Source organism: Anolis sagrei, chromosome 1 (genome assembly GCF_037176765.1).
Source record: "Anolis sagrei isolate rAnoSag1 chromosome 1, rAnoSag1.mat, whole genome shotgun sequence".
NCBI classification, from domain to species: domain Eukaryota; kingdom Metazoa; phylum Chordata; class Lepidosauria; order Squamata; family Dactyloidae; genus Anolis; species Anolis sagrei.
Window position 1 is genome coordinate 241,185,561 of NC_090021.1, and position 22,791 is coordinate 241,208,351.

Sequence of the window (22,791 nt, forward strand, 5' to 3'; positions counted from 1 at the left end):
AAATCCCATTCAAAGCACCACCGACAGGTAGCCATCCAGCCTCCAAAGAAAGAGCCTCCACCGCACTCCGGGGTTGAGAGAGAGTTCCACTGCAAATCGTATTCAAAGCACACCCCCCCCCCCCCGCAGAAGGCCATCCAGCCTCTGCTTAAAAGCCTCCAAAGAAGAAGCAGAGAGTTCCACTACTGAACAGTTCTCACAGTTAGGAAGTTCAGGTGGAACCTCCTTTCCTGGAGTTTGAGGCCATTGTTCCGCGTCGTAGTCTCCAGGGCAGCAGGAAACAAGCTTTCTCCCACCTCCCTATGACCACCTCACATACATGGCTATCATGTCTCCTCTCAGCCTTCTCTTCTGCAGGTTGAACATGCCCAGTTCTTTAAGCCGCTCCTCATAGGGCTTGTTCTCCAGATCCTTGCTCATTTTAGTCGCCCTCCTCTGGACACATTCCAGCTTGTCAACATCTCCCTTCAATTGTGTCACCCAGAATTAGACACAGTATTCCAGGTGTGGTCTGACCAAGGCAAAAAAGAGGGGTAGCATGACTTCCCTGGATCTAGACACTAGACTTCTATTGACGCAGGCCAACCCCCCCCCCCCCTTTTTTTTTGCCGCTATATGACATTGTTGGCTTATGTTTCACTTGTTGTCCACGAGAACTCCCAAGATCTTTGCCACTCCTACTGCTGTCGATTCCCTAGCATTGAGCCCTGATGGCGGGGAAAGTGGAGTGAAACTGCAACGGCGTTTCTCAAACTTTGGGGACATCGGCTCCGGGAATGCCCAAGTGTTGGCCAAGTTGGTGTCGACATCCAAACCAGCTGGGAAGCGCGGGGAGATGCCCCTCTCCCTCCCTCCTCCTCCCTTCTTCCTCTTGAGATTTGCACTGGGAACAGGGAGCGCGCGCGGGAGACTTGAAAGGCCTTTCCTGGAGGGAGGCGCGCGCACGGCCAGCCTTTCTCTGGGATTGGCTTCCTCATCTCCTCCTCCTCCTTTTTCTCCTCCTCCTCCTCCTCCACCTGTCGCGCTCCTGGCCAAGGGAGGAAGAGGGCTCAAATCGTGGCTGGTCCTTTCCTTTCCTTTCCTTTCCTTTCCTTTCCTTTCCTTTCCTTTCCTTTCCTTTCCTTTCCTTTCCTTTCCTTTCCTTTCCTTTCCTTTCCTTTCCTTTCCTATCCTTTCCAGAGGCTGCTTGGCGGCGTTTCCGGGCGGGGCGCGCGGCCCCTCCTTGCCCTGCCCCAGGCGCCCCGGTCCCGCGCGCCTCCTGGCCACGCGCCAAGCAGACCCCCCCCTCCTCCTCCGCGAAGGGAAACGCCGAGACCGGCAGCTTGGGCCTCGCTCCGTCACGCGCGGCCGAAGGGTTTCCCACCTAAAGCCTTGCCTCCAGGTTTTTTTGCTTCCCCCACGGCGCAGGTAAGTGGAAAGGAAGGCGCCCGAAGGAATGTCCGAAGTGCAGCCATTGGCATGCCTTCTTGGGGTCCCTCCGCGAGCAGGGGACTCCTGCGCTTTCAGTGACGTATTCTATCTCGCTTCTTCGTGCTCGTGTACAAAGCTTTCGCTTCAGCCCCAACTTTTCCTGAACTTGAGTGAGAACAGGTAGAAGTTCCAGCGGTGGAGACGTCAGGCTGGCCTTGGGGGAAATCACAGAGTTGGAAGAGACCTTGTGGGCCATCCAGTCCAAACCCCTGCCAAGAAACAGGAAAATCGCATTCAAAGCACCCCCGACAGATGGCCATCTAGCCTCTGTTTGAAAACCTCCAAAGAAGGCTTTGAAGGCGATTTTCCTGCGCATCCACCTCACAACCTCTGAGGATGAATGCCATAGATGGAGGCAAAACGTCAGGAGAGAATGCTTTGAGAACATGGCCATCTAGCCTGAAAAACCTACAACAACCCAGGTTTTCCTGCTTCTTGGCCTGGATGGTCCATGAGGTCTCTTCCAACTCTATGCTTCTCTGATTCTAAGGCGCTTCCACCACACTCCAGAACAGAGAGTTCCACTGCTGAACAGCTCTCAGAGTTATGAAGTTCTTCCTCATGTTCAGGCGGAATCGCCTTTCTTGTGGTTTGAAGCCATTGCTCCACGTTCAAGTCTCCAGGGCAGCAGAAAACAAGGTGGGTTTGAACCTGCTGTTCTCCTCCTCCTCCTCTTGGGCCCTGTGCCTGGACTTGGCCTTCCAGGGCAGCCTGAGTCCTGGGGACTTGGCAGAGGAGTCTGTTCCTGGTGTGGAGGGAGGGAGGGAGGCCTGGTGAGAAACGTGTCACTTGCTGGGCTTTGGCAGTGTTTGCTTGGCTGCCTCCTCCGAAAGGCGAAGGAGCAGCAGGTGCTGACAGTCCCAAAGACAGGAGCAGGCGGGATCCATTGTGTCACTGCCAACTCTTAAAGCATTTCTTTCCTGTGAGTTAGCACAGTGCTTCCCAACCTGGGGGTTGGGACCCCTGGGAGAGGGGGTCATGAGGGGATCTCAGACGGGTCACCAAAGACTATAAGAACATACAGTATTTTCTGTTGGTCATGGGGGTTCTGTGTGAGAAGTTTTGGGCAATTCTATAATTGCTGGGGTTCAGAATGCTCTTTGTTTTTAGGTGAACTATAAATCCCAGCAACTACAACTCCCAAATGTCAAGGTCAAGTTCTCTCCCAGTGCTCACATTTGGGTGTATTGAGTATTCGTGTCAAGTTTGGTCCAGACGCATCACTGTTTGAGTCCACAGTGCTCTCTGCATGTAGGTGAACTACAACTCCAAAACTCAATGCCAATGCCCACTAAACCCTTCAAGTATTTTTTGTTGGTCATGGGAGTTCTGTGTGCCAAATCTGGTTCAATTCCATCATTGGTGGAGCTCAGAATGCTTTTTGGTTGTAGGTGAACTATAAATCCCAGCAACTACAACTCCCAAATGAAAAAAAACCCCAAAACACCCCCAGTTCTCTCCCTCCCCCCCCCCCCCAACCCCTGGGCGTATTGGGTATTTGTGCCAAATTTGGTCCAATGAATGAAAATACATCCTGCATAACATATTTACATTACGATTCATAACAGTAGCAAAGTTACAGTTATGAAGTAGCAACAAAAATAATTTTGTGGTTGGGGGTCACCACAACATGAGGAACTGTATTAAGGGGTTGTGGCATTAGGAAGGTTGAGAACCACTGCCTTAGCAGCTGTGCCACAGGCAGAAACTTAAGAGAGGCACTTTCTCTCCATCGCTTGAAACTCTAGTGCAGACATAGGCAAACTTTGGCCCTCCAGGTGTTTTGGACTTCCACTCCCGCAATTGTGGGAGTGGAAGTCCAAAACACCTGGAGGGCCAAAGTTTGCCCATGCCTGCTCTAGTGGGGAAAGCTCTGTCATTCATTCTTACAGAAGGCCATCCAGCCTCTGCTTAAAAGCCTCCAAAGAAGGAGCCTCCGCCACACTCTGGGGCAGAGAGTTCCACTGCTGAACAGTTCTCACAATCAAGAAGTTCTTCCTAATGTTCAGGTGGAACATTAAAAAAGATCTGCTTTGAACTGGGTTATCTGAGTTCACACGGCCATATATTCCAGTTCAAAGCAGATAATGTGGGATTTTATTCTGCTGTGTGGAAGGGGCCTTAGATATGGTTTGCATGATTTTCTGTAGGTGAGCAGATGGCAACTGGTATATAGCCAGTGTCCTGTATCGAGAATATTAGAGCTGATAGGGGAAAATTGGTGCTATTTTTGGAATCAGTGGGTCATATATACCCAGAAACAGTGTTAACATTTGAGACACTAGAATGTGTATTGCCCAACGTTATGATTATTATTTCTCACCCACCTCTCCCCCTGGAACAATGATATATTAATGCAATAGATATCATCAGTTAGGAACCTCCAGTAGCACAGTGGGTTAAACTGCTGATCTTGCTGACCGAAAGGTTGGCGGTTCGAATCCAGGGAGCAGGGTGAGCTCTTGCTGTTAGCCCCAGCTTCTCTCAATCTAGCAGTTATACAGATGTGAGTAGATCAATAGGTACCACTCCGGCGGGAAGGTAACAGCGCTCCATGCAGTCATGCCTGCCACATGACCTTGGAGGTGTTTACGGACAAGTCCAGCTCTTTGGCTTAGAAATGGAGATGAACACCAACCCCCAGAGTTGAACATAATGAGACTTAATGTCAAGGGGAAACCTTAATCTTCTTTTATCATCAGTTAAAAGTGCATAATGTATAAGCAAAACATTACTTTAAAACAACGTAAATCAATACATATTCACACAAGCAATTCATAACCCCATGATAGGTTTGTCTTAGTTGCCATAAATAAGAAACAACTTGAAGGTTCATAACAACTATTTATTGTTATTACAGATGAAGGCAACAGTGGCAACATGGTGGCTATAATATTGTCAATGGGGGAAAAATAGTACCTTTGACAGGTGCAGACTTGAGTCCAGGATTCCTGGTGGCAAATTCAGCACAACAATCCAAACAGGCCACTTGGGTTTGTGTTATGTAAATAGGCTGTGGACAGATCTTACAGTATGATGAATGTATTGGCTGTAAAATGGGAATGGGACTTTAAATTAAGGTTGAACTACAAATACCACCAGCATTAGGCGGCATAACCAGTAATTTTGTCACACTCCCATTGAAGACACAGGTTCACAGCTTGGGAGTGATCCTAGATTCATTGCTGAGCCTGGAACCCCAGGTCTCAGCGGTGGCTAGGGGAGCTTTTGCACAAATAAAACTTGTGCGCCAGTTGTGCCTATACCGTGGGACATCAGACTTGGCCATGGTGGTCCACGCTCTCGTTATATCCTGAGTAGATTACTGCATTGTACTCTACGTAGGTTGCCTTTGAAGACTTTTCAGAAGCTCTAACTGGTCCAATAGACGGCAACCAGTTTGCTCACCAGAGCAGCATGCAGAGAGCATACAACCCCTCAGCTGCGGCAGCTCCACTAGTTGCCAATCTATTACCGAGCACAATTCAAAGTGCTGGCTTTGGCCTATAAAACCCTGAACAGTTCTGGCCCACTTACCTGTCTGAATGTATCTCCTGCTATGAACCATCGCGAAGTCTAAGATTGACGGGAGAGGCCCTGCTCTCAGTCCCACCATCCTCGCAAGCACGACTGCTGGAGATGAGAGACAGGGCCTTCTCAGTGGTAGCCTCTCACCTGTGGAACTCTCTACCCAGTGACATTAGATTGGCCCCTGCCCTCTTGTCCTTTAGAATGAAACTCAAAACCTGGTTATGGGACCAAGTGTTTGAACAGTAGAGGCAGCAATTTAGAATGAGGCACAATTTGTGTGAATGACAATGGACTGACCTGGACTGTGATTTCAAGCCTGTGTGATTTAAATAATGTTTTAGTAATTTTATGTTTTAATTGCTTTTATCATTTATTAATATTGTTGGAATTGAATGCATGCCTATTGTGAAGCTGCCCTGAGTCCCCCTTCTGGGGGTGAGAAGGACGGAATGCAAATACACAAAATAAATAAAAAATAAAAAATTATAAATGTTGGAACATGCAGTCCAGTGTTATCTGGAGGGTCCTATGAGTACTACCCTTCATATAGAAGAGGTGGTAATAATACAATTTTTTTCGAGTATAACTTTGTGAATTCCTGTACTGCTTTGATTGTGTGATCCTTCATGGCAGGAATCTGGATTATATGGCCCTTGTGATCTTTTCTGGTTCTATAATTCTATTGAAGTCTTTTAAAAAAAGTAAATTTCTTGTCTTCAGTTCTGTCCCAATGGTTTATTGTTTGGTATCAGGAAATACCTTAGAGGACTAAGGGTAGCTAAGATTCATGATTCCAGATGGGTGGGATGAGCAAATACAAAATGTAGATCTAGATCTGTTTATTATCTGCACTTAGATAAGATGAATAGATTATAAAGGTCAGCCCTCGTGGTATAGGAAAGAGAGCCAAATTTCCCAGAGGCAAGTGTTCTGCAAAAATATGTATTTGCTTGCAATTGCATCCTCACCGGATGAACATTAAGTCTCCATTGATTTGGATGAGTTTGAGGATAGTAATCAGAGGTCCCAAATCTCAGGGTCTGGCCCTTCTTCTTTGATCCTTAGGGCAAGAAGGAGGACTTTTAGGTTGTGAGCACTGCCTTTAAAAGGTGTCTCTCTCTCTGTGTGTATGAATATATACAGATACACACTGTGTTAGGTTTGGTGTTTCTAATTCGAATGGTGCAACTGTGGGTGAAGCTTAGTGTACCATCACCAGATAGGGCTACGTATAACATCACCTTTGTAACACAGAATCACAAGCTCATAAAGGCCGTTTCCTAAGAGTCATCTAGTCCAAACTCCACTAGCATCCACTGTGAAAGTACCACTCATATATGGATATCCCATTCTATTTTATGTGCTCCAATGAAGGAGAAGGCTGAAACCGTTCAGGCATCCACCTCTAGCTTCACCCTAGTGGGACAGACAGAGCAGAGGATCATTCTTAGGCCTCAAATTTAGACCAGGGGTTCTCATACTTTTTCAGCAGTGGAGCCCCTTTTAAAGAAAAAGTTTCTTTTGGAACCCCAATAAATGTTCATATATTATATTATCTATATAAATAAAAATGTAACGTTCGTTTGTGGGATTAACATAACTCAAAAACCACTGGACGGATTGACACCAAATTTGGACATAATACACTTATCAGGCCAGTGAGTGACCATCATTCATAAAAACACTGAAAAACACAGCAGAAGAGACGTAAAAAGCAAAAACAATAAATATACCATATATTTACACACACACATACATACGCAAACACACACACACATATACATGCAAACACACTATATACACATATACTCAAAAATATACACACACATACACCCACACAAAACACATATATACAGACTGGGCGACAGCAACTTGTGGCAGGGGACGACTAGTCTATATAAATAAAAATGTAATGTTCGTTTGTGGGATTAACATAACTCCAAAACCACTGAACCAATTAACACCAAATTTGGATACAATACACCTATCAGGGCAACGAGTGACCATCACTCATAAAAAACACAGTGGGAGGGACTTAAAATGCATAATAATAAGAAATAAATACATTACAATGTATGCGCAAAACCACAAATATACACAAATATATACATACATATATACACAGAAAACACATATACAGAGGGCTGCAGCAACGCGCAGCAGGAGACGGCTAGTATATTATGTGTGTGTGTGTATATATATATATATATCAGACATGGGCCATATTAATGGCAGATGGATGGAGAGCGTTTGTGTGACCTAATTCACACAGTGCAAAAAAGAAAAAAAGGAAAAAGGAAATAAAGTAATAACAATACAATGTTTAAAATGAAGAACAATTTTAACCAATATAAACTTAACAGTATTTCTGTGGAAGACCCCAGGAGCCATCCAGTCCAACTCCCTTCTTCCATGCAGGAAAAGGACAATCAAAGCACTCTCTACAGATGGCCATCCAAGCCTTTGTAATAATAATAATAATAATAATAATAATAATAATAATAATAATAATAGAAATCCAGGGGAGGGAGGGAAAGGGTCTGGCTGGCAAAGAAAAGACTCTGAGCAGCAAGGCAGGCGGGGGAAGAAAGGGTCTGTGCCATAGGAGTGCACTGTTTCTAGTACCTCAAAACTTTAATTTTCCTGCATATCTCAGGAGGCAGAAAGAGGAGGAGGTGAGAAGCAGTGTGGCACTTCAGAGCCCCTACCTATTACTTGCAGAGCCCCAAAGGTTCCCCAGAGCACAGTTTGAAGACCCCTGTATCAGACGCAGAGCAGACAGAGGAGTGACTTGAGAAACTGCAAGTCGCTTTTTGGTGTGAGAGAATTGGCAGTCTGCAAGGACGTTGCGCAGGGGATGCCTGGATGTTTTACCATCCTGTGGGAGTCTTCTATCATGTCCCCGCATGAGAGGCTTGAGCTGACGGACAGAAGCTCACTTGATTTGAACTGCTGACCTTTTGATCAGCAGTCCTGCGACACAAGAGTTTAACCCATTGTGGCACCAGGAGCTCCAGACAGTGGGGTGAAGTGGCTGTTTCAAGCATAAAAGGGCAGAGAACTTTATGTTTACAATTTATTATTGCTAAAATTATGCTTTGATCTCCCAAGTGCCAGAATTAAGAGAAATTACTATTGATTTCTCTTGTGTTCCTGAAGCAGGTTTCTTGCAAGTTCATAAGAATTCTGTTTAAATGTCTCCCTTATAATAGAAAAGCTTGCTCTTTGGGACAATGTTGTTCTTTTGCCCCAGGTTTGAAGACACCAACTTTCAGTGCTCTAGATATGGAAGATGAAGAATGCGATAGAAATATTATTTATTTATCGTGTCAGAAGCGAACCAAAAACAGTTGAATGCGATAGAAATAATTATTTGTTCAATGACATGTAATTCCTGGAAGGAATGTTTGGGTTTGCAGCATTAACAGAACTGTAAATAACATTTAGGCATCAACCCAGCATAAAGGCCAATGTATTTAAAACTATTCATTTCAATGGGTTTAGGCCAGATTGGCTTTAAATAGAACTGTTGTGGCTTCTCCATAGAGTTAGTGGGGCCCCTGGTGGTGCAGTGGGTTAAACCCCTGTGCCGGCAGGCCTGAAGACCAAGTCACAGGTTTGAATCCGGGGAGAGCGCGGATGAGCTCCCTCTAACAGCTCCAGCTCCTCATGCGGGGACAAGAGAGAAGCCTCCCACAAGGATGGTAACACATCAAAACATCCGGGCATCCCCTGGGCAATGTCCTTGCAGACGGCCAATTCTCTCACACCAGAAGTGACTTGCAGTTTCTCAAGTTGATTCTGACACGACAAAAAAGAAAACAAAAAGAAAACAAAAAATAGTGACGGATAATGGTTGGATGGGGAAAGCAGAGGTGAGAAGACCGGTATATAAAGTTCTAAATAAATAAATAAATTATAATTGAGGTTTTTGTGATGTGTTGGAAACAGCTTCCATGTGCATCCCAGTGTCCTGTATGCAAATTTCTTTCAACCAATATAGACATTCGGGAGAGAATACCAGGGAAGCAGTGTTTCATGCTCATTTTGGAAGAAGTAAGTATTGATATTTACAATGCAGAGAAAATTTCACCTCATGCCCTGTAGAAACTGTGCAGAATCATTTTCGGTTCCACATAAAATCTAGTTTCATTTGTCTCTGCTCACTGAATTCAAATGTACTTACTCATTCAAGTGTTCTGACTTAAGAGAAACATTCAAGAAGGGGAGACTTCAACACTCTCTTCTCTGTGGCAGAGGCTCTCTAAGTAATTCTGAACCCTATTTTTTCTATGTTAACAACCACTTAGTTTCCTAGAGCAGTATTTCTCAACCAGGGGGTTGGAACCCCGGGGGGGGGGGGGGTCATGAGGGGGTTTCAAAGGGGTCTCCAAAGACCACCAGAACATATATATTTCTGATGGTCTTAGGAACCCTTTTGGCAGAGAAGGCTGAAGATCTCTCTGCCTGTCCTCTTCCTTTTTGGAAACAGATGGCGAATCCTCCCACCAAAAGCCCTCCTCTGCTGCAATTGGCCAGCCTCGCAGCTAAGGGGAGGGCTGTTTCTGAGACTCCAAATGGGAAGGGGAGAGCAGCCATGCTTAGCATATGGCAGCTTGTTGCTAATGCTGGCGAGGGAGAGCATGGGAGGGTGGAGGGAGGCTCACGCCAGTGAGTCCCTGCAATGGATGGGGGTTCTGTGTGGGAGGTTTGGCCCAATTCTATCATTGGTGGGGTTCAGAATGCTCTTTGATTGTAGGTGAACTTTAAATCTCAGCAACTACCACTCCTAAATGCCAAGCTCTATTTCCCCCAAACTCCACCAGTGTTCACATTTGGGCATATTGAGTATCAGTGCCAAGTTTAGTCCAGATCTATCATTGTTTGAGTCCACAGTGCTCTCTGGATAAAGGTGAACGACAACTCCCAAACTCAAGGTCAATGCCCGCCAAATGCTTCAAGTATTTTCTATTGGTCATGGGAGTTCTGTATGCCAAGTTTGGTTCAATTCCATTGTTGATGGAGTTCAGAATGCTCTTTGATTGTAGGTTAACTATAAATCCCACTAACTACAACTCTCAAATGAAAAAAAAAATCCCCCAACCCCACCAATATTCAAATTTGTGCGTATTGGGTATTTGTGCCAAATTTGGTCTAGTGAATGAAAATATATAATATTTACATTACGATTCATAACAGTAGCAAAATTACAATTATGAAGTAGCAATGAAAATAAAGTTATGGTTGGGGGTCGCCAAACATGATGAACTGTATTAAGGGGTTGCAGAATTAGGCAGGTTGAGAACTACTGTCCTAGAGGATATTTTTGTATATGTTGTTGAAAATTATATAGTTGGTTAACAACTTTACCATAAGAATTTTTTCAAGCTTACGTTTTAGATATATTTTGAAAAGAAAGGGGAAAATGGCTGCAGACATCACAATAGTTAGATTTGAGTCTGACGCGTGCAACTGGAGGCCAACTACAAATACGTGTCGACATAATTGTTTCTACCTCATTAAGCACTCCTTATCTTATCACTGCATCAATCTGCTGAGTTCTTGGTGGTTCTTAGAACATGGCCTTTGCGTGAGCTGTGCATTGTCACTGGGTAATCTTGTGTACTGAAGATAAAGTACATTGAGTGTGGATCCTTACAAACCCCAATTGCATTTACTTGAAAACAACTGTGCTGTACCAGTTGTACAGTGACAGCAGGCAGCAGGCCATACAGGAGTCCTTTGGCAATACATCTGCTCCATTGTGAAGGTAATGCTTCTGTGCACCTTTTCAAACCATTGTACACAGGAAAAATATTCGTACAGAAGGTCCTTGTGCATGCTATGTGTCCAAATGGGTTTTGGATTATGCACGCATATGCGATTCTGGCTGTTGGCATGAGTTCTGCACACTTACATCCAGTGGCAGAGGATGAGAGGAGGCAGCAAGGTGTTGGAGGATAGGGAAATGTGCCATATGAACTGCCATACACTTCCTAAGGCATCCTGCTGCATTCAGGTTTAATGTATGGTGCTGTTCCATCATCAGTGTCACCTTTGGTACATGGGACAGCATGCCGCCTTTTGTTTGTCTCAGGCAGGAAAATACCTTGGCCTCAGTCCTATGCTACTTGTTTGCAGGTATTTGAAAACCTTGTCTTTTTAACAGCATCACATTTGGATTTTCTTTGGTTTCCTTCAGTCTGACTTGGACGAGGGCATTTGGTTGTTCTGGTGCTGGCTGTCCCTTGCAGCTTTTCTCCATTTACCATCTGTTGTAGCAATTCCCTTTCCTCCCACACCCAAGGACATAAAGGAATGATAGGTGGAAAAGAATTGTGAAATGGCACATTCCCATGGATGTACTTGGGAATAGGTGTGGTGGTCATATTGGGGTGTGGCTGTGTCGAGAATTTTTGAAGTAAGATTTTATTGCTTAAAGTTTATATTTCAGCTTCCTCCCATCCATGTTATGTAATGTCTCTAAAGAGTATCTTGTTTTGGAGCATTTGGGGAAGATAGCAACATCTCTCCATGCCAATAAATCATGAAGTATCTTAATCACATTGAGAAGGAGCCCCCTGGTGGCGCAGTGGGTTAAACCCCTGTGCTGGCAGGTCTGAAGACCGACAGGTTGCAGGTTCAAATCCGGGGAGAGCACGGATGAGTTCCCTCTGTCAGCTCCAGCTCTCCATGCGGAGACATGAGAGAAGCCTCCCACAAGGATAGTAAAAACATCAAAACATCTGGGCGTCCCCTGGGGCAATGTCCTTGCAGACGGCCAATTCTTTCACACCAGAAGTGACTTGCAGTTTTTCAAGTCGCTCCTGACACGACAAAAAAAAAAATCACATTGAAAAAGCAAAATCCACAGCAGAGCTACAACGCTTTTGAAGAATCGCCTGTAACATCACACTTTCAGGAGGGTAGGTTTAGAAGGTTCTCCAGCACGCTTAGTCAAGCTGGGTGGTATAGAAAGTAGGGGAAGAAACCAACAAGTCCCCTAATTGGGCCAGATACCGTCACTATTATAAGCACCCCCCCCCCCCCCCCCAATCAGATGGTTTTCTGGTACATGGAAGGAAATATGGCCAATTTCAAATGTTGTTGTGCTGCAACTGGACAGTAAAATGTTGTGTAGCAGAATGTATGTTTTACAAAGAGAGGTTCTCAGACACAGTCACTGGCAATATCAGTGAAAGGCTCCACGTAGAAAGTCTCCAGGCTCAGGTCCTGATCTGCTGCTACTGACTGGAACAAGTCCTAACCTGCTGAATGGACTGGTCTGACTATCAACACAGCCTTATATGCTTATTTGTTTTTACAGTTTCTGTTTTCCCCAATGCTTTTTAAAAAGGATTAATGCTAATACTAATAACCATTGCAAACACTTGCTATGGAGAAATCAAGGAATTGTTGTACTTGTGAGAGTGTTGAGAACTCTGTTAGAAATTGTTTATATTCTCATGCTCTCTTATGGAAACATGGAGGATGAAAATGGCAGGGTAAAGCTCAGCCTACACTGAAAATTAGGCTATTTGTTTGTGTGAGAGTGTGTGTGTGCATGCTTGCGTGTATCCTTGTTTTCCCCAAGATTGTTGCTTTTCTGTCTTGATCTGTGTTTCTAATTCTAGATTGTTGAATCTTAGGGTTACTTTGAGTTTTCCATTCTCATTCTTGCTCTTCTCTTCTGAAGAGGAGCATATCTTGGCTTTTCTTTTTTAGGAGGGAAGAATGACACACTGTTTAAAATATTTTTAATTTTTTCCCCCCAAAAAGCAAATATCTTGATTTTTGCTATTTTATATAAAAGAAACAATCCAGCTGCAGGGGATAGGGTTGCTCCCTGTGGGAATGTGAATAACATAACTTAACTTCCTCCTTTTCTCATTCCTTTGCTATTAGCTTTCAACTAAATGTGCTGGAATGCCATGCATGGTACTCAAAACCAGTTTTCATGTATGGACTGTGGGCCACTTCATTGATCACTGCAGCTTGTGCACTCATTTTGCATTCCTTGCGGTAGACATAAATCATAAGAGAATTCATTGAGATCTGTAGGTGTACATCTGTCTATTATTTGAATTTGAATGTGACATTCAAAGGACAGATAACTCCATTTCCTGTAAGAGGTTCTTTTGATGTAATTGGCAGATGTTTTTGGTCTTGTTACCCTAAAGCAGGGGTAGGGAACCTTCGGCCCTCCAGGTGTGGTGGACTTCAACTCCCACAATTCCTTGAGGCTCGTGTAAGCCTTTGGGGCGAATGCCGAGCCTCAAGGAATTGTGGGAGTTGAAGTCCACCACACCTGGAGGGCCGAAGGTTCCCTACCCCTGCCCTAAAGAAACTGATGCAAGGTGAGGTCATGATCATTTCAATATGCCATGGAAACAGCAAGTCCTTGATGACAAGAACTCAGAAACAAAACACAAGTTGTTTTTCTCAGGCTTAAAAAATAAATTTGAAATCAATTTGCAAAGGAGATAATATTTGCCTATGTGATCTATTTTGAGGTCCTGAGATTTATTTATTTGCATGCATCTCTCTAAAACCATATATCCTGCATTGCTTTGTATTCTGTACTCATCTGTCCCTCCACTCAATTAAATTGTGACTGTCCAGCCATATAGTTGCTGAATATAAGGTCTGAACTGGGATGAAAAGCCCCTCTGAAAATCCAGGTATTTGTTCCCTAAAGAGTTGGGCAGAGTCCCATATGTAATCCAAAAACATGCCAAAGGAAATAAGTCCTGGGAGCTACAGGTGAAAAGAAGGATGGGGTGAATTTGAGATATACAGTACAGAGACTGGATTAAACTCTCTGCTTTTACAGAGATAACACTATATGTTGTTGGACATTTAAGACTAATGTGCACATACAAGAAGTGGTAAATGTCTTTCTAGACTGCTGTATTTCAGATTGGAGGAAGAAGGAGCACAGTCAACTGCTTTCCTATAGAAAAATGTTCAGTCTACTGCAAAACAAGTGTCGCAAGCAAAATGCTAGGGCAGGGCTTCATCTTCCTAATTCTTTACCACCATTTCTAACTTGTTTTCAATAATCAGAAAGTACTCTTCATAAGGAAGAAAACATGACTGTATAATTTGTTGCCCATTCTGTAATTTTTGTGATCTAAACTTGAATTGCTCTGGGTTTCTCATTCAATGGTATAGGGATCAGGATTTTTCCCTTCCTCAGTGTAACACAGGCATTGTTACACTATGCCATTAACCTCCATGGTTCCATCCTATGGGATCCTTGGATTTGGAGTTTAATGCCAGATAGCATCAATGCCTCACCAAATCAGCTGATCAGTTTCAGAACAGTATGCAGTGTGTGTGGTTATTTTTTTCCACTTGCCACTAGTGCTTGGCGTTTGAGTAAGAAAGATAATTTTTTAGGAATCTTTCAGAAACTTTTGTTTGTTAGTTTGGCCAAGATAGCAGTAGATGATATGTACATGAAACAACTGGCAATTATTTTGACAATAAGAGGAATCTGTTTGCAATCTCTTGTTTGCAGTAGCTGTAGTTGAAGAATGCAAATTTGAACAGGCTGTGAATTGAAATGGTGTGTTTCAATTGGGCCCCCTGGTGGCACATGGGTTAAACTGGTCAGCTGCTGAACTTGCTGACCAAAAGGTCAGTGGTTCGATTCTGGGGAGCAAGGTGAGCTCCTGCTGTTGGCCCAGCTTCTGCCAACCTAGCAGTTCGAAAACATGCAAATGTGAGTATATCAATAGGTACCAATTCTGCAGGAAGGTAACAGCGCCCCATGCAGTCATGTTGGTCACATGACCTTGGAGGTGTCTGCCAACAACGCCAGCTCTTTGGCTTAGAAATGGAGATGAGCGTCACCCCTCAGAGTCGGACACAACTAGACTTAAACCTTTACCTTGTTATACATATTATGTGTGTTCCACTGATAAGTGGTTTAGAATTGTGCAAAATTAATATAATTGGAAACATATGGATTTTATTTCTACATTGCAGAAGACAATAGTAGATGCTAAATAAAGTTTGAGGATTTTTCTTTTTTTGCTTATACAATATTACAGGATATAATGTTTCTACTTTCTTTTTAAAAGAAACATTGTTTAAGTTTATATAAATTCCTGTCCTAAGCATTAGCAATCTTTGATAGGTATAGTGGACCTTTTGTAGCCATGTTGTTGTTCATTCGTTCAGTCGTCTCCGACTCTTCGTGACCTCATGGACCAGCCTACGCCAGAGCTCCCTGTCGGCCGTTACCACCCCCAGCTCCCTCAAGGTCAGTCCAGTCACTTCAAGGATGCCATCCATCCATCTTGCCCTTGGTCGGCCCCTCTTCCTTTTGCCTTCCACTTTCCCCAGCATCATTGTCTTCTCTAGGCTTTCCTGTCTCCTCATGATGTGGCCAAAGTACTTCAACTTTGTCTCTAGTATCTTTCCCTCCAGTGAGCAGTCGGGCTTTATTTCCTGGAGGATGGACTGGTTGGATCTTCTCGCAGTCCAAGGCACTCTCAGAACTTTCCTCCAACACCACAGCTCAAAAGCATCGATCTTCCTTCGCTCAGCCTTCCCTAAGGTCCAGCTCTCACATCCGTAGGTTACTACAGGGAATACCATGGCTTTGACTAGGCGGATCTTTGTTGCCAGTCTGATGTCTCTACTCTTCACTATTTTATCGAGACTGGACATTGCTCTCCTCCCAAGAAGTAAGCGTCTTCTGATTTCCTGGCCACAGTCTGCATCTGCAGTAATCTTTGCACCTAGAAATACAAAGTCTGTCACGGCCTCCACGGTTTCTCCCTCTATTTTCCAGTTGTCAATCATTCTTGTTGCCATAATCTTGGTTTTTTTGACGTTTAGCTGCAACCCGGCTTTTGCGCTTTCTTCTTTCACCTTGATTAGAAGGCTCCTCAGCTCCTCCTCGCTTTCGGCCATCAGAGTGGTGTCATCTGCATATCTGAGGTTGTTAATGTTTCTTCCAGCAATTTTCACCCCAGCTTTGCATTCATCCAGCCCCGCACATCGCATGATGTGTTCTGCATACAAGTTAAAAAGGTTGGGTGAGAGTATGCAGCCTTGCCATACGCCTTTCCCAATCTTGAACCAGTCTGTTGTTCCGTGGTCAGTTCTGACTGTTGCTACTTGGTCCTTGTACAGATTCCTCAGGAGAGAGACAAGGTGGCTTGGTATGCCCATCCCACCAAGAACTTGCCACAATTTATTATGATCCACACAGTCAAAGGCTTTAGAATAGTCAATGAAGTAGAAGTAGATGTTTTTCTGAAACTCCCTGCCTTTCTCCATTATCCAGCGGATATTGGCAATCTGGTCTCTCGTTCCTCTGCCTTTTCTAAACCCAGCTTGAACATCTGGCAACTCTCGCTCCATGTATTGCTGGAGTCTTCCTTGCAGGATCTTGAGCATTACCTTACTGGCATGAGAAATAAGGGCCACTGTACAGAAGTTTGAGCAGTCTTTCGTATTTCCCTTTTTTGGTATGGGGATATAAGTTGATTTTTTCCAGTCTGATGGCCATTCTTGTGTTTTCCATATTTGCTGGCAAATGGCATGCATCACCTTGACAGCATCATCTTTTAAGATTTTAAACAGTTCAGCTGGGATCCCATCATCTCCTGCTGCCTTGTTGTTAGCAATGCTTCTTAAGGCCCATTCAACCTCACTCCTCAGGATGTCTGGTTCTAATTCATTCACCACACCGTCAAAGCTATCCTCGATATTGTTATCCTTCCTATACAGATCTTCTGTATAGTCTCGCCACCTTCTCTTGATCTCTTCAGCTTCTGTTAGGTCCCTGCCATCTTTGTTTCTTATCATACCAATTTTTGCCTGAAATTCACCTCCAATGTTTCTAATTTTCTGGAAGAGGTCTCTTGTCCTTCCTATTCTGTTGTCTTCTTCCACTTCCATGCATTGCTTATTTGTAGCCATGTTTGTCTTAATTTGGGGTGGTCTTGTGTTCCTAAATGCCTTTGATTGGGTTAATTGCAGAAATCACATTTTTAGTTCTGGTAGATCATCAGTTGGTTCTTCATACTGAGAACTGAATTGGGGCCCTGATGAATTAAGGTTAGGTAGATGATGGGGAAATTCAAGAGGAGCATGCTTGTTCACTGTTGGCTAACTTGTATCCTATCCTAAACTGGTTGCACAAGAGATAGCACAACAGTTTCTGTTAAGAGTTGGAGAGAAACAGATATTCAGACAAGAAGAAGATAACATGGGTCCCATTTTCCAGGTTTGTCCAAAATCTTAGTCCCTAGGCCTAAGGACTATTCTATTCACCCACTATCAGACTATTATTCTCAGTCAAATGGCTAGTCAAGAACGAGCAAGAAGTTATTTCAAACCTTGTGAATCCCAGTCAATCTTACAAAGGTCTTCTGTGTATTCAGTTTGTTTCAAATGATTATGTATGAAACGATTGTTCAGAGGTTGGAATGATTAAATGCTGCAAAATGCTCACTGCTGTGGTATACAACCACACTTCCCTGTTTGAATTTAGAATACTCTGTGGAGAGCTTGGAAAGTTACTTTTACGAGAAATGGAAATAATGATATGCTGAAGTACACAGCTGAGCTGTGATGATGCTATCAAGCATCACTGTGCCATGGCCCAATTGCTAATGACTTCAAGGTATCAATATTTTAATTCTTCTTTAAGGTAACTTTTCAAGCTCTACTCTTGCCACCTTACAATAGTGGCTCACATTGTCCCAAATTTCCTTCCTGCTTATGTCACTTCGGCCACCACGTGTTTCTCATTGTCATTACAGTAGGACTCCGTATCCTAGAGGACCCCCCCCCCCCCATGGATACCTGAAACCATAGACAATAGCAGCTGTATATTTTGACTATACTTTTACTAGAAGCATACTATAGAATAGGGACCCAGAGAGATCCATGAACACTTCGTGGGGGGAGGATACTTTTTGGAGGGTGTTTAGCAAAATCATGAATATCCAATCCATGAATAAGGGGGCTGTACTATATATCCGGCTCCCCAATCTCCTAAGGTTCTGGATTGTATAAGTGCAAAATATCTGTATTAAGGATTGTTAGGGAAGCAGCCTTTAAGACCACTAGTTCATGTTTGATTTGTAAGTCTCTCCATTTCATTTTACTCAAAGCATGATTGTTACTGATGGTTCAGTCAAGGACTTTGATGGTTTCAGTTCCCAATCACTTGAGTTACTGTAAAAGTGATTTAAAAAAAATCCATAAAGGTTTCAGTTGAATATTAGAGCAACTACTAATGAATGAGGAAACAAATTTCCCAAACAACTTAGACACTCCTACCTGATGGTATGCTCCTCTTGGTGTTTATATGGCAACATTTGCTTTCACTAGGTAAATATTATTTTTAAGGGCTGCTTTGGACACTCATCTGTGACGAGTTGGGGAAATAAAGTACATTAAACAGTGCAATATAGCTGTCAGATAACCTTGTCAAGGTAACTTGTCCAGTGTGGTAGTGGGCTTCGTGGTTTGTGACAAAGTGTTCTACTTCTTATTTGCCTTGGCTTCCACCAACAGAAACACATTTTTTCTTTAATACTCCAAAATGCTGTGGCAGACTGTGGTTTCCTCCATTTCCGAGTTGAGAGAAGTGTTGAAAGATAAGAGCATGCCAACAGGCACTTACAGGATACTGTGTGAAGTGGTCTGTTGTAATTTATTGTTAGTGTTGTTTTGTGCCTTTCAGTCATATGCAACTTATGGCAACCCTCTCATGGGGTTTTCTCTGCAAGATTTGCAGGGTTGGGGGAGTGCCCTTTCCTTTCCCAGAGGCTTAGAGGGTGGAATTTGCCCAAGTTTGCCCAATGGATTTCCATGGCTGAATGGAGATTTGAACTCTCAGTCCTAGTTAAATAGGACTTTACACCCCACTGATTGTCAGCACTGCTTCAGGAATAGGTGAAAAACTATTTTTGCCAAACATCAATTTAACCTTGAGCAAAACTGGCACTGTTTTCTATCTGCTTCTTTACTTTTGTTGTGTTAACACAGCATTGCATCTATAATTCCATTAGTACCAAGAGCAGGTAATCTGTTCAAACTATGTGAAATGTAGGTAATTGGTTCAGCCTATATGAAACCGGGTTTATAGTGCAGCCATAAATTCCAATTAATTTAGTGTGCCTCTTTGAAGGTATGTAGGGAGAGAATTGCAACTACAATGGGTCCTCAGAAGTCACTGCAGCTTTGTTCCTGGAAACCCTTCAGATAACAAAATCCACGTATACTCATGTTAATAATAATCTACTTTATTTATATGCCACCCTAGCTCATATATGGCAAACATTCAATGCTGCTATACTATTAACAAAGACAGACAGTACATAAACAGAGGTAAAGACTTTTTCATCTCTGGCATCTCGAGGCTATGTTCGACTCCAGCCACCAGCTGGTGCTGTTGCTCCATCTTCCATGCCAAAGAGCTTTGTTGTCTTTAGATACTCTGCCTTTTATTACCTTCCCACCAAAGTGGTATTTATATATCTACTCACATTACTGTTTTCGAACTGCTAGGTGAGCAGAAGCTGGGATGACGGTTGGGAGCTCACTCCAACCCAGGCTTGAACTGTCGACCGTTTGATCAACAAGATTTTCTGCAGTTGGCAGTTTAGCCTACTGAGCTAAAACATGGCTCATTATTTAGAATCATAGAATCACAGACTTGGAAGAGACCTTGTGGGCTATCCAGTACAACCCCCTGCCAAGAAAGAGGAAAATTGCGTTCAAAGCATCCCCGACAGATGGCTATCTAGCCTCTGTTTAAAAGCCTCCAAAGAAGGAGCCTCCACCACACTACGGGGCAGAGAGTTCCTCTGCTGAACAGCTCTCACAGTCAGGAAGATCTTCCTAATGTTAAGGTGGAATCTCCTTTCTTGTATTTAGAAGCCTTTGTTCCGCATCCTAGTCTCCAGGGCAGCAGAAAACAGGATTGCTCCCTCCTCCCTATGACATCCCCTCACATATTTACCCATGGCCATCATGTCTCTTCTCAGCCTTCTCTTCTTCAGACTAAACATGCCAAGCTCTTTAAGCCGCTCCTCATAGGGCTTATTCCCCACACCCTTGATCATTTTAGTTGCCCTCCTTTGGACACATTCCAGTTTGTCAACATCTCCCTTCAATTGTGGTGCCCTTCAATTTCATTATATATAGCATTGTAGTAAAACGTTTTCCTTTATATAAAATGATGAACATTTCAAACAAATGCAGGAGAGAGCCTAGAAGATTTCTCATCACTTCCACGTGCTATTTTCAAATAGTTTTCCTGGGCTCAAGAGCCCTTTCACACTACACAATTATAGCACTATGATTCTCCTTTAACTGCCATGGCTACATCCTTTGGAATCTTGGGATATGTAGTTTGGCCAGAAGTACCAAAGGAGCTCTATGCCTGAAAATTCTAAACATCCCACACTCCACTGCCAATTCCAGGATGCCATTGGATGCAACCATGGCATTAAAGTGGAATCATGACATTATAATTCTGCAGTGTGAATGGTTCCTGGGTCAAAAACTCTACAGTCCCTTCTATCAATCAACACAGTGCCAAGTAAATAATTGGCCTATCTCTGTGAAAGCCAGGTTCTTAATGTTGCCATTAATTAGCACTCTTTAGGAGGAAGGTGATTTTTCTCTCATGCTTACTTTGAAACAAATCTGATTTTCATAAACAGTCATGGCAATGGTTCACTACATATGCCTTTGTGAGCTGGCAATCCTTAAAGAGTAAAGGAGTTGGGGTGGGAAGGAAGCAGCATATGCACTTCACCTGTGCATGGCTGCCTGTGTTTTGTTTTTGAAGCCCTGCTAAAAGGTTAATCTTTCCAAAAACCTTATAATCCCTTGGAAGGGTGAGGCTAATAGAGCAGCTAACCCGCAGGAGTGAGTAAGTAAGTGAGCTAGTGTATTGTTTGGAATCCCTAACCTTCTTGCTGATAACTTTAATAATAACAACATATCAATGACCTTTTAAAATACATCTTTGTGGAAGAAGGTTATGAAAGGCTGTCAAAGTATTGTTTTCTCCTGCAGACTGCATTTTATCCCCTACTCTTGCCCTGCTCCCTCCATCTACATGCACAAAGGCCAGGAAAAGATTAAAATGACCCATTTGAACATGGCATTGACTCCTTCAGGGAGCATTTGCTTCAGTAGATTTAGGGTTTTTCATCCTCCCTCTCCAGCCTCTGGTGACTCATGATGGATGGATATTATGAATGTTTTTCACCAGGCACGTGGGCAGGGAATTGTGCTGATTATTTTATGAAGTGGCAAATATGGTAGAAAACATTTCCCTTCCTGTTTTTATATGTGCATGTGTTTTATTTTATTGTATTTTATATATTGTGTTCACTTTTATGTTTGTTTTTAGGCACTTTTGCCATTTGTAAGCCACCCTGAGTTTCTTCAGGGAGTTGGTGGCGAGACATAAGAATAAAGTTATTATTATATTATTATTCCCCCTAATGATAAATGAGTACAAATCTCAGTCTTCTTCTACTGAAACTTTTGAAAAGGCACTGCAGACTACTTCAACCAGAGAAGTTAGCAATAGCAGAGCACCTGATGAATCAACCTGGACATATCAAATTATTTGAGAACACAGAAATGCTGGACCACTCTAACAACTACCATCTGAGGCTACACAGAGAAGCCACCGAAATCCACAAGCATGTGGAAGAAACCATGAAAATGAACAAAATCTGGCTACCAGTATTAAAAAACTCTAAAATTATAACAGTAAATAAAGAACAAAACTCAAACACAGGGGAACTCCAGATAAGAAACAAACAGGAACAACAAAGGATTTTCCCCAGGCAGTAACAAGCCAGACCCAAAAACTGTCAGGCCATCAAATGCTAATCAAGGTGGCCAACTGAAACATTCACACCTAGCTCCAGCAGACAATAGTTCTTCCTCCCATTCTTCGCACAGTTATATAAACCCAATTTTCCTAGTTTCCAACAGACCTCACAACCTCTGAGGTTGCCTTCCATAGATGCAGGCGAAATTTCAGGAGAGAATGCTTCTAGAACATGGCCATACAGCCCGAAAAACCTACAACAACTCAGTGATTCTGGCCAATGAAAGCCTTCGACATTACATATTTTGAAAAAGGAGTTTGAATGCCTAGGAGGTGAACAGGGCAGGGTAGTGCCTTGTAATTCTGGGAGAGGATTTGGAAAACATTTAAATCTGACTTACATCTCAAAGCTTTCCATGGTTTGCCTCTGTAATACCCCCGTTGACTATATATAATCCCTTTCAGGTGGTACGTACATTACTTATTTGGTTATTTATGTTAATTTCTTCTCTATATATAAAGAATATATTTTGTCAGGACTATTTTAGTGCTATCTGGAGACGGCTGGCCTAAACCTCTGGCTTGTTGCACTGACTGCTCATCAGTAATTACTGTAGCTATATGCGTACAGTTTGCTACCTTGAGTGATAATCGTCTCTTGCTGAGCATACACTCCCGAGGCTTCACACAGGTCTTTCCTGTTTTCTTTGAAAGGATCTTTTGAAGTAAATTTAATGGACTTGAAAGAAATACAAAAGGCCCAGTAATGCCTCTGGGCAAGTTAAGTAAACTTATAAGCAATCTTATTTTGGTTTCTACCACTACCACTTCCTTCTAAATAGGAAACTTATAACTACCATTTCCTTCTGAATAGCATGTGTTTCTATTTTTTTTTTTTTGCTCCATTGGCTTTTGTCTTTAAAGTCTTTTCCAAATAAGAGTTGGAATAGTTCTCTATC

At 43.1% G+C, this 22,791-nt stretch overlaps 1 protein-coding gene across 1 annotated transcript in view; it reads left to right on the forward strand.

Annotated features, from left to right (window-relative positions):
- Positions 1 to 1,159: 1,159 nt before the first annotated feature.
- CRACR2B (calcium release activated channel regulator 2B) overlaps positions 1,160 to 22,791 on the forward strand; it is a 58,863-nt gene continuing 37,231 nt past the window's right edge. The window contains 1 exon segment of the mRNA XM_067462591.1: positions 1,160 to 1,407. The gene's annotated coding sequence lies outside the window, so the exon portion shown is untranslated.